Here is a 12993-nt window from a genome sequence, read left to right as displayed (position 1 = left end):
TCCTTCCTCAGTCTGGAAATATCTGCCCCTGACATCTGGCCCTCTGGGGACAGAACAGGACCCAAGGAACAAATGACGTCCAGAAGAAATAGGATCGATCTTTGGGACTGTGACAGCTCTACGTGATGCTGAGTGACAAGGATCAACCTGGAAAGCAAAGGATCTTGCTGAGGAGACCCATGGAGATGCCTTTATAACTTACTGACATGAAATCACAGGGCTTTGTGATTGTGTGCCCCACCAGAGCCAAGGCACCCATTGGGGTGGCTCTTTGGAGCTGCGCTGGCCAGCCACAAGCCGCTCCGGGAGGCTTGGAGAGGTGAAACCTTTCTCTGAAATGCCTCTGCACTCCCCGGCTACTTGTTAGACAGCAAACTTTCCCAACCATCAAAATTAAACTGCTTTTTTGAGTCCATAATCCACGTTACAATATAATTTGCATTTAATAAATGTTTGTCAATTGTTAATGAGATAACAGTTGGTAAATATGAATTATTTAAGGCCTGACAAATATGATTTGATGGCTACTTGGCCAAATTTTCAAGGGAACAATTATACAGCTAGTGAATTAGAGCAAGCTGCATGCTTTTGTCCATAGAAACTGGCTAATCAGAGGGCTAACTAAACAATCTGTATGTGCACATTTGACTACACATACTTTTGGCTATGCATGGCTCCATAAGCAAATTTAAAGCCTGCTTGTGAAAGTACCTTCACCTGTGATTTAACAAATATATCTTAATCTCTATAATTAAATAATCCCAGTTTAGCAGTTTTCCACTTTAGCAGACTATATTTTGTTCTATGGATTTTTTTCTGTTTTATTTCCATATTTCTGGAAGAAATATGTTCTCAGTTATAAAGTATTTATTTTATATGAATTAAATATCTTAATAAATCTGAATTAAATGTACTTAAAATATTTAAGTGCTACTAAAACAAACAAGCAAATAAAATCTGTGTGGAAAGGTATAATCCCAAATCAAGTTTACTTTGAGCACAGTTTTGTTTAGATTTTTATCACCATTTTTGCATACTGATGTTTTTAATGGGTTTCAAGAGCATGCCATATACTCAGTTGAGGAGCTGAGTATCTTGTACAATGAATCTTTTACATCTGCTAGGTCTGCGATTCCACCACTTGCTATTGAATAATGTATTAAGCTTTTCCAGGCTCCTTCTGTTTGCCAGATGAGAGCTGCAATGCTTTCTTCATGTTCATTTATTCTCTGCGTTAGGGTAATGTCATATTACAGCCACAATGCTGCCATTGTTAAACAACAGAAAAATAATAATAAATAAATCAGAGAACCAGCCTAGATTTAACTTTGCACATAAAGCAAGGAGAAGGTATCTCATACCTGTCTGTTATCTGTGTACATCTAATGTATGTCTACATGGATATGAAAATACCAGCTATTATGTATGGAGAGCTACTGACTTATCTTCCCCTGAGAAGTGTTAGTTCCTGAAGCAGAGGTGTCAGATGTTCTTGGCAATGGCACTTGTTGATCTGTGCTCATGTCGACTATTCTGCCTTTGTCATAATTTTCGAGTAAGCTTGCACCACATCCTGTGGTTTGGTCATGTAAGTATTGTTATGAAAATCAGCTACGGTTGGAAAACTTCCTTTTCTATTAATATTTAATTTTTCATTATGATTTAGAGTGCTAAGGAAGACACACGGATATCCCATTATTTCAGTGCTTGCAACAGAGACTGTAGATGAGACATGAGTAAAGCTGTTGGGAATTAGAAACAGCTAGGTAAGGTATGGCAGAGCAGTCACTTTGTCACTCAGTGTATTCACTTATACAAGGGGATAAAGGGCTACCAGAAGTTAAGTTTTGCAAAGGAAGAGTGTGGCTGACATGCTTTTGAGGAGGAGAAGTAGATGTGATTTTCAGCTAACAGGTTGGGAAATAATCTACTAAATGTTGTAGAGGAGAAAACGTCTGGGCTTGGGAATGGTCTAAATAGCCAGGAAGAGTGAGAGTAGGGAAACCTGCAGGACACAGAAGTTGGGACAGATCAAGCATGTTAGAGCAGACCTGTGAGTCATCAGAACATAAACAACTTAATAACACATCACGAGAAATACTTTAATCCTGTGCCCAAACCAGAATGTATTTCTAAGAGGAAAAAGAACCTTTCTCCACCCAGTTAATAATGCCTATGACAATGTGTAAAGGAATTAATCTATTGTGTGAACCTAGCTAGAAGGTTTAATATAATCCTAGCAACACAAAAATGATTAGCATTCTGTGATCAAGAAAAGAGAAAAACATCCATGCACCCAGTATGTTTATCCATATCATGAACATGTTGAAAGCTAAAGCAGAATAGAGGAGGACAGAATGTATTTGCTTTTGAAAGCCTGTTTTCATCAGGGGCTAACCTCGCAAGTTTTATTTCCATTCAGGATCCAGCACTACAAAAGAACAATATTTTTCAAATTCTAATCTGAGCAAAGTGGACACTGGTATATGTAGTTATTGCACTGCACTGCATGAGCACAGCTAATCAGTAATGATGGCCCCTCTTCAAGGAGACAGAAAGACCACAATAAACTAGGGTAAAATGTGCTCTTGGGTCTGAAGAAATTTTACAGCTCCAGAAACATTCATCACTGGTAACTCAAGGCTAATAGCTGTGAAATTTCTAAAGGGAATATTTTGCTTCAACATTCAAATGACCTGAGATTTAACAATGTTTCATTGCAGCTGAATTAAATGTTTTGATATCTGGAGAAATGATGTAAAACCTTCCTTTAACTCATGCTGTGCCCTTTCTGTAGATATGTGTTAATAATGAGAGAATCTGTAGATTTGTTCAAAAAAGGAAAAAAAAAACCCCAAACCAACAAACAAATCCATCAACAACAATCCATCCATAGTCTTATGTTTCTGTTGTTTTTCAATGAAAAATACCCCTAAACTTAAAAAAATCTCCAAGGAAACAGTCAGATGTAGGTCAATGTATAGTCCTGGGAACATGTTTTCTGATTTTGCCAAGTTAAAGAAAAGTTATATGAAGCCATTTGACTAATGTGTAAATTTGGGGGATGATAAAAATCTTTGGAGTCATTCTTCAGTGAGTTAAATTCAAAGGGACTGTTTCCAGGAAGATGAAATGAAGCTAAATGGTTGTCGTTTGCCACGGTAGCCCATCGGACTCAAGGGTACTATTACCAGAGGGATAACTAAGGGCAGTTATTAATGATGAGCATTTTGGGGGAAATTTACACATCCAAGACCCACTTGACAGAGGTTCATATTTATCATTGCCTGTCTTTTCTATGCTTCATTAAATTAGCATAAATACTTTACCAAGAGATTAAGCATGATACTGAAATGAAACAGGTCACAGCACCTTAAATGTTCTATTGAAGCCTCCAGCAGGCAAAGGACAAGAGGCAAAATGAAAACCAGCTACCATGTCTCATACAAGTGTCACAAGTCAATTCCTGCATCTTTATTTGTTTGCAGTTTTAATCAGACCTTGCTGATAAACTCTACTTCTATCAGTTACCCTCCGCTCCTGAAGTTTTCCCAGAGAAATCTGTAAGACTGAATAGAGACTATGATGCGACCCTGTCTGTACAAACACAACAAAATCAGAAAAATATCCATCCTGGCCCTTTTGCCTTTTGTACCCAAGAAGCAAGTACCAGCCCAGTAGAGCTTTTTCATTAAAATTTGGGATCTTTCTTGGAGGCACCGAAGTAGGATTTAAATTTGGACATTTGGAAGGACACGAGTTTTTAGTCTGTGGTGTTTTTCATAGCTATTGCATTCACTTTTTTCACTGCCCATAACTTTACAATATCAAACACTGCATTTCATGTTTCTTAATGAGGGCTTTGCATTAAGGCTGAAGTGCTTTGAACTCTGTATGCTTCCTTTCAGCACAGCGTGGATCCTTGGCGGCTAGTCTACTGATCACTAGGAAGACCGAGACAAAAGAACATTAGGGCAAATTAGGGCATTCTGGTGGAAGCTAAGTTTTGTATTCTACCACCAGCGAAGCCTATATTTTATTTGCTGAATACATCAAGCTGTGCTGCTAAAGTAATGTAATTGTGCATGTGCATGCAGTTCCTTTTTCTACAAACTCCATCTCATTTACAGAAGCTGTATGGAGTAACATAGCCCAGGAAGCCAAGGGGTGAAAGCAGCATGCATGCAAGTGGGGAGAAGAGGAGAAAGTAAAGTCATTTGCCCAAGCTCAGAGCAAAGAAGCAGCAAACTTCTTCCTAGAGTCCAGGGATATTTTGCTGTAGACTTTTGTTTGCTTAGTAGCATGTCGTCTTTTATAAGTGCTCCCCCAGTAGATTCAGACCTTCATGCAGATCAGGTTTCTTGAAAGAGCAATCATCATACAATAAAAGATGTGACAGAAATCAAAGCAAAGCAGTAATAGAAAAGGCAATAATGTGAAAGCACAAGAAGAAGAAAGCATGAGTACAAAACAACTCTGCTTGAACATTACAGGGGAGTTTTTCTTGAAATAATTCCAGTCTAATTCATGTGAGATGCTGTCCTAAGAGGTTTTTCCACTGCCCTGGCTTCTCTGCAGCATTATGCCAAATAGTGACCATGTTAACCCATTTCAGTTACCTTGCAGTTTCCCAAGGAACTGAACTGAGAGCACTCTCATGGCCTAGGGATTTAATTATCCTAATTAGCTTAATTAGGTGGTTCTTTTACATCTAGAGTACAGGGAAGGGGACAGCATGTTTGCACCTATTTTTAACCAGAAATTGTTGCTCATTTAAAAACTCCGCAGTAATACACCACTGACGCGATAACTTTCACTGCCACTGGTCAATCCTCAGAGACATCCTTATGACTCCCATGCATCACAGAAAGGGAGTTCAGATGGCTATCCCAGCTGTAAAAAAACCCAGTGAAACCCCAACCGTTTCAATAAACCAGACAGGAGCACTTTCTTTTCCTGTAATCTACAGAAACATATGCCTCTGCAGGGTGAAGATTTAAATGGGATAATGAATGACATCTTTCTATGGACAATGTGACTAGTATTTTAAACTTCTTTCCTTTTAGGGTGGTCATCTACAGCTCTCTAATGTTACGCCACATCCAGGGAATCTTGCCCAGCCATTTCCAAGTGAGCCCCTGAGCAAGGATGGAAGAATTTTATTATTTGGCTCCCCAATGGAGAACTTTGTGCCCAGAATGAGCTGAAAAACAATAAAAGAAGTTTTTATTGTCACTGATGGAAAAAATGATAAAACAGACCAACTGTTGTTACCCTCATAGAACAAGAATGAGAGAATATGGTTTCTTTTTACTGTATTGGCAATATTTTCAGTTTCTGAGAACTTTTGATGACCAGAAAACTGGGCTAGAGGCAATTCTAGGTCGGGTTTGAGTATTTAACCATGCGGACAGAGCATATAAACCCAGCCTACAGCTCAGGCTTACCATGTGGTAGAGTTATACTCCAGGTTTCCTTTTGCATTCAGATGCACTTTAGCAAGAATCATTTTGTTTCAACTTCTCCTTGACTCCTGATGGGTGTTACATTTTTTCACTGTCTCAGTGTCTCAGCAGATCAGCTTTTTCTTAAACCTCTCTGACTAAATATTACCCAAACTAATGGTCTGTCAGAAAGTTTGAAGTAGAAATAGAAATGAAGCTGTCTGCAAATTCATATTTGCATTAGATTTTACTCAGTATAAATTAACTTCTCTTTTAACTGGGACTGGTGGTGGAGCTTTACAGAAGGTATCACTATCATTTACCATCAGTAGCGATCAGGTTGTAGTATCTAGGGAAAAGGGTAAACCACAATTCATTATGTTCTGAGATAAAGAACTGGAAGATATTGAATAGAGGAATTTGAGACCAACCCAAAACAGATGTTGGAAGTGTAGGCATAAAGTAAGAGGAGCCTTAACCTCCAAAAATGTGCTGACTAATATATTAAAGGAAGGATAAAAACCCAAACCAAAACAAAAACCCAAACATGAAACACACATATGCCAATAGAAAGAGAAACCTGGAAAAGGTCCTGAAATGGTAGAAGCTCTTAAGTGACCTAATCTTGGCTCTATTTTAAGGATTCTGGTTTCAGGAGACAGCCTGTCAAATTCTTGCAATGTATGCTAAAATGAACAGGGTGGATTAAATAAAAAGCCTAATTTTCCACCATTGCATCAGCACTGTATTACAAATGAATGTAGCATGGATGCAAACCAAAATCTGAAACAGTTTACTTCTATTGCATTTAAGTAGAAATGAGTGTTAAAGGTGTAAGACAATTTAACAAACACCCAAACCCAAAGTGGTAGCTTCCCTTCTGCCTGCCAGAAGACACAGGGACTTTGAAATACCTTTTAGTTTATAATATCTGCTTATTTACCTGCCTGTTTTTAAGAGAAGGGAGAGAAACAAAAGCAATCGACTGCCCAAAGTATTCTGAAGATGCTGCTTTCTCAGCTTTATGCATGGACTGTCCTGGTTAGATGTGAGAGTGCCACATGGGAGTGACAGGTGTTCAGAAAATATGCTTTTTCTGGGAACGTAACTGACTTAAAGAGCTCAATCTGTTTAGCTTATCAAAAAGAAGACTGAGAGGTGATTTGATTATGGTATATAAGTACCCTCATGGGGAGAAAATACCAAAGGCATCTTTTGTATAGCAGAGAAAAGACTTAGCAAGAATCGGTGTTGGGAGTGAAAGGCAGACAAATTCATACTGGAAATAAGACACCATTTCTTGAAAGCAAGGGTACCTGAGCACTGGAACAAAGTCCTAACCCGAGATTGGAACTGGAGTCTTGTTCTTTAAGTAAGAGTGCAGGTTTTTATGCAATGTATGCTTTAGCTGGTGGGCAGAATATAGGGGAAATGGGGTGCAACATAACAGCCATGGTACACAGGGAATTACTTCAAGCTTTAAAGGCGCTGTATGCAGCTGAGCTAAATTGTGCTTAAAAATTACAATTTTAACATTCCCTGTCTCTGAGCCTGAGCAGGCTGTCCATGATCTCCCCTGCTCTTCTGTACCATTGAGGAGCCTCACATCAGTCAGTACCTCCCCGCTGGTCCAGCTGGCCCATTGGCTTGTCCTGATGTACATACTGGGGTCAGCCTGAACCACATGCTCCGAAACACCTTGCTTTGTGGCTGAGGCACTTGTCTCAGGGACAGTTTAGCAGCTACCTTTTGTACAGTGGTCTGGAACACATGCCCAGGAGGTGGAACGTCCTCATTCTGAGCCCAAGAAGATGAGGGCTAAGCTCACACCTTCTGAGTGTGTCATAGTCATCACAAAACCAGGACTGTACCATAGTCAGGGCCTGATGGCCTGAGGAAGACGTAGTCTCATTCTTTAGCCTGTGGGTGGTGGGAGGAATTGCAATTCCTTTTCCCAGTATGCTTTTGGCACTTGAGCCACTGAAATTTAAACACAGAAATGTGAAAGCACTGCTGGGAGCGGTGAGTTGGGACATCCCTCTATCCCAGGCAGACTCATTCAAATACCTATGTGAGGCACAAAAACTCCCTGTAGGATCCCTGGGAGGTTACCTATTTATTTAAAAGTTATGCACAAGTTACTTCTGCTGTGCAAAGCATTCCTTGTAACGCTGGAGCACGATAGTCACACGTTACACATCGCCCTCCACAGCAGTACACAGTGCCTAATGGGGAGGAAAAAACTCTTCCTAGACCTGCATTAGGTTTTATATGCAGGGGCTTTTTCTGGTGTAACTTAGAAGGAGAGAAGGTAATTAGCACAATTATACCTAAGATTGTTACTCTTTTCTGGGACTGAAATAATAACAGATTGTCAGACACTGGGCATATGTGAGCTTCATGTTCTTTTCTATTCAGTTAATCAATAAAAATAACTATGAGAACAATTTCCATGTCAAAGAGAGATTGTGTTGCCTTGTCCCACTGAAATACATCAGGTGAGGGGGGTTGGCAGTAGAAAGCAGTAACTCTAAGATATGGAAAGACGGAAATGGATGGTTCAGTCTTGGGTAAACAGACAAGAAAAAAAGGAGGAAATGAGAAGAATGAATCAAAACTAACAACTCAGCTACCTTACTTGTTTTTTAAATGAGGCATGCCTCATCCTGTGCTGAAAAGGATGTTGACCATGCCTCCCCCACTACGAAATCTCACTATATCTACTGATACATGGGTGGCACTTGTTACCCCAAAATCCTGTACCCTCTCAGGGATATCCTGGCTAAAGGAAATCATATTTCTTAGGTTAATCAGACTCACAATGGCCTGACTGGCATGTCATTTCTCTGGATCTCAGTCATGGCCAAAAATTTGGGTGAAAAGACAGGGATCAGTCTAGGAAGCTGCATCTTTATAAATGGAATGGGATGTGTCTTTGTGATGGATCAAACATATGCATCAGGTATATATTAGGACAACGGACCACACTAACGCTGGTAGTGCTGGGAAGAAGTTGCAATAATGGGATGGTTTGGAGCCTAGCTCAAAGGGACAGTGTGGAGGAAACGTACAACAAGGCACAGGTGAGAGAAGAACAGTTTGAGGGTATTGAGGTTGCCAGTAGGAAAGACAATCAATGGACTTGTACTTGTTGGTCTACGAGTTTGACGGACATAATGAGGAAGCAAGAGGATATAATCCTTTCAGGTGCATGAGTGTGCCTGGGGATGTCTCTCTGTTATGATAGATAGGATCCAAGTTCAGGAGAAGGGCATGTTTTATGTGTAATAAGCCAAGAAGCGTGTCAAATCTCAGAAAATAACTGGGAGTTTTCCTCCAACAAAGAATGAGTATGTAAGAAACTGATTACAAGAGGCAAACGCACAGAAGTCTAGTCTACTTTCTTTGAAGCAGATTCATTATGTAAGGGCTTGATGAAAAGAAGAAGCAGTTTTATAGCAGTCCATTACCTTTTCCAGGACAGACATGCTGTCCACAAGAGGATCTCCTGCAGAAACTTATCAGAGTCCTAATCCTTTGGCATTCATCACTATTCTCCATGGATGCCTACAATAGGTGCATTAAAGTCTGAGACAGGCGCCTAGATTTTGTGCCTTCTCAGCAGAGAGAAATAAACACTTACAGGACACAAACCATCTCCTCCTAAGTGGATAGCTGGAAAAGATCACATGAATCATAAGCCAAAAGTGCCTATTTCTCTTTATTGACTATAAAGGCAGCTGATGGTGATACAGGCTCATCTATATGCTGCTATGTTGTTTTCTGAGAACTGCTCAAACAATTTATTAATCACCCTCAAATTATCAGTACCAGAATTAAGCAAATTAAGGTTTTGGAGCCGTCAAGTGCTCAGATATTGATTTTCATTCTAACTTGGAAATGAAGGCCAAAATGTCTGAAGTTACTTGTAAAAGAGAATGAAGACTTGTCATAAATAAAGTCCTAAGGGTATGTGTACCTAAGGGTATGTATACCAAGGAGGCTTCCAGATGGGCTGCTGAAATGTTGAGGGGAGAGGTTATGAAGAAATCAGTCTGATGATGCCCATGTTCTGATGGGAAATGATCACAACAGAAATCTTCCCCTTTTGATGTTTTGCCACGTTTCACAGCATTGTCCTCACTTCATGGGTAAACAAAAAAACTTTTCTAGTTTAGTGATGCACCTGAATTGAATCTTTTACACCCAAAACTATAACCTTCCCTCTCTGGAGGACTGAAATACAGAGGGACTGGCAGGAGCTATAGATATACCACCAATAATGTTGGGCTGGTTATGCTTTGATTTACTTCAGCCTATCCTCTCTTGAGGAGTGGTTTTGGGGTCCTACCGTACCCAATGGTAGGACCACGTTGTCTTCCAGATCCAAGACAGCTGTGAACATGTGCAAAACTTTGAGGTGAAGTTGGGCCATGTACCAGAAAGCCAGTGACATTCTTGTGGTAGGATTATACCTCCTGCAGGACTCCCACCTTGGAGTCCCGGAGAGTAGCCATTGTTTTCAGCTCCCTGGACATACCTGGCTCACACCTCATTAAGGATTCAGTGTGGGATGGGGGAAACTGGCAGCGAGGGTAGGAAAGAAAGAGTCACATGAAGCTCCCTGACACAGTCGTGTCTGCTGTAAACTATAGACTCTGGCAATAGCTGAGCTTTTTTAGGCGTTTATAACAGTTAACACAGAGGGACACCACTCCATAATTCTGCAGGCCCTTATAGAGCATGTGGGAGCCTACGAGGCACCGTGACTGGCTGCACTGAGAGAACATTAAGGTGACTGGTCTGCTTGGGGGTTGATGTCCTATCTGCAAATGGAGATGGTACGACACACTTTCTGCTGACTGGTGCATGCATCCCACCCGCCTAGGTCACTCCAAGGCTACCTATCCACTTCAGTGTTATATCGAGCTCTGGTTAGGGGACAGCTGAATAAATCACCACCAGTCTTCAGGCTGACCTCCCAAACACCACGTGCGTCACTGAAGCCTGCTATGGTCTCCACAGCTTGAGGCTACAGAAACGTCATTAGAGTCAATGTACAGAAGAGAGTCCGAGAGGCCTTCAGAGCCCAGCAAGGCTGTGAGCCCTCATGGAGAAGCAGGGAGGTCATCTGAACCTACAAAGAAAAAAGGCGAAGAGCATGACCTACCTCACAGTCCTAAGAAGTCTATACTTCCACTCCCTCCCTCCCAAACTTTCCTTTGCAAATGACAATCTAAGTAGAAGCTGAATACATGAATACTATTGTCTGATGCCAGCATACCTACTAGGAGACCTTCACTAGTCCAGGCATGGTCTCTGTTTCAAGAAAACAGTACCTAGGCTCATGGTGATCCATGTGTCCAGCTGTCCCTACATTTGGAGGGACTGCTTTACCATTCAAAGATGTCCCATATGCTGTCTACAGTACTTCCCTGCTGTGGATTCTTCACTGGGGTGTTTTTCTCCAGCAGGGCCAGCTTGTTGATTCAGGTGGGGAGAATTAGAAAGAAAATGGACACATTTTTTCCCCCAGGAACCCCACTGTCAAGTCTCATAGTGGAGCCTGAACCCATAGGCTATATGTATGATTATGGCACCAGCAGTCAGATGCAAAATCAAGAGTCCATTAACATGGATAAGTTATTCATCTGCATGTCAGTACAACTACGCTCACAGAGCCTCAGCAAAGCATTACATACTGCTGTGAGTAACTCAGAATGAATTTTTCTCCAAATCACCATTTGAAAGCTGAGATTAGAATTCAGTAATGCCTGGCTTTAATTCCCCATGATTGAACTGCTATACCTGAGGAGGGAATGGAAGAGAAGATGGATAGCAGTGGAAAGAATTAGGAAAAAAAAAAAAAAGGTGAAAAGCATGGCAAGACCGCAGTAAAAGTCAGGAAGAAGTGGTCTTAGCAGATGTGTTTCTGATGGAATTTCAAGTCCCTGGAAAAGTCCAAGTCCCTGCAGTAAAGGAGTCTTTCCCCAGAAGTGGCTCTGCTCACAGAAGCAGGATGCCCTTTGGTCAAGCTTCTCATCTGTGTATCCAAACCCCACCTCAGGCAGCCATTATGGTTCAGTGAACGCAGCTAATAACGCAGTTTGCACATCACTGGAGTAAGACAAACATGGGTGGGAGGAGAAGGCACAAACTGACAAAGTGACAAATCTCATCACGTCTGGGTAATTCTCAGGACCATCTGGCTGGTACACAGAGGTCCTATTTGTTGTGAAGGGTATGTACTTAGCTCCAACAGAGTATGATACAGCAGTCATCTCTCCACAGGGTTCAAAGAGAGGCACTAAGCTTGGCATGCCTCTGGGCCAAATATCAAATGATGGGCAACAATAGAAAAAAGGAAAATATTGCAGCCTAAAGCGGATACAACAGGACAAAGCCTTTAGGGAAATTATCACCCCCACTCTGACTTTTTGTCTAGGTGAAATACTTACCTAATAAAATTGTCTGTATTTTTTCCTACAAGTGAAGCTGTTAATGTAAAGTTACTTAACTACTGGCAAGAATGTTTTGTCTGTTTGAATTCAAAGGAAAAAGCCTAACCATACCATTATTTACTGAAATTCCATTTAAAAAAAAAAAAAAAATCCAGTCTAGCATCTGTTTCTAAGGTTCTCAGCTAAAGTAACTTCCACCCCAAACACAGCAAGCCTTTGGGCCCTGAATGAATTGAAAACAGAGGCAATATATATATGCCTCAGCATCCCTAAAAGACTTTAAAAACTTTTCAAAGTTGAACTTTTTAGTCCTGTTGCTAGTCTTGATCAATTTTCATTTGAAAAGGTACTTGCAAAACTCTCTTAAGACTCAAAACCCACAGTAATTGTATTATGATAATCTTCAATACATGAATTCAAACAGAATGGAAACTCCCTAGTCAAAGAATGATAAAGCAGTTATCTCCTTGCTTTTTTTGTCTAAGCACATTGATCGCCCTAATTACAATCTACAGGGAACGTAAATAGAAATAAAGGTTTTGCATTCCCCCTGGAAAAAAAAAAACAAATGAGTTCTCAGTACACAAAGCAGACTGAAGGCATAGGATGCAATCAGTTCTTTTGTGCCTCAGCACCAATGGCCTCGTATTGACAGGGAGCATCAACGTGGAAGATCAGCTCCAAACCATTTAGCACTGCTTGACAGTCCAAACCAATGGGATACAGGCTGCACGGCAGAAGACAGAGGTGGAAGAAACTCATCCCAGTTTGTCCTTCTCTTTCCAGGCACAGTTTAAGAAGTCAACACAAGCTCAGTGCTGTAGAGCACCAGCACCTGTGCTGATGGTGCTGAATATTTTCTGCAACCGTCACCCGAAGGCTAGGCCTACAGAGGTAGTCTGGCTGCAGCTTTGAGCTCCCATAAATGGTTTTTTGGAAAATACTCATGCCTGTGCTTGTTCCTGCCGTTTCTGAACCTTCTAGCTCCTTCCTGGTATCTGTAACAACATCAGAGTTGGTGAGTCTCCCTCCTGGCAGAGAAAAGTGGTGTGGGACAGGCACATCACAGGCTCAAGAGAAAGTTAGCA

This window comes from Harpia harpyja, chromosome 22 (genome assembly GCF_026419915.1).
Source record: "Harpia harpyja isolate bHarHar1 chromosome 22, bHarHar1 primary haplotype, whole genome shotgun sequence".
Taxonomy (NCBI): domain Eukaryota; kingdom Metazoa; phylum Chordata; class Aves; order Accipitriformes; family Accipitridae; genus Harpia; species Harpia harpyja.
This window is presented reverse-complemented; position numbering follows the sequence as displayed.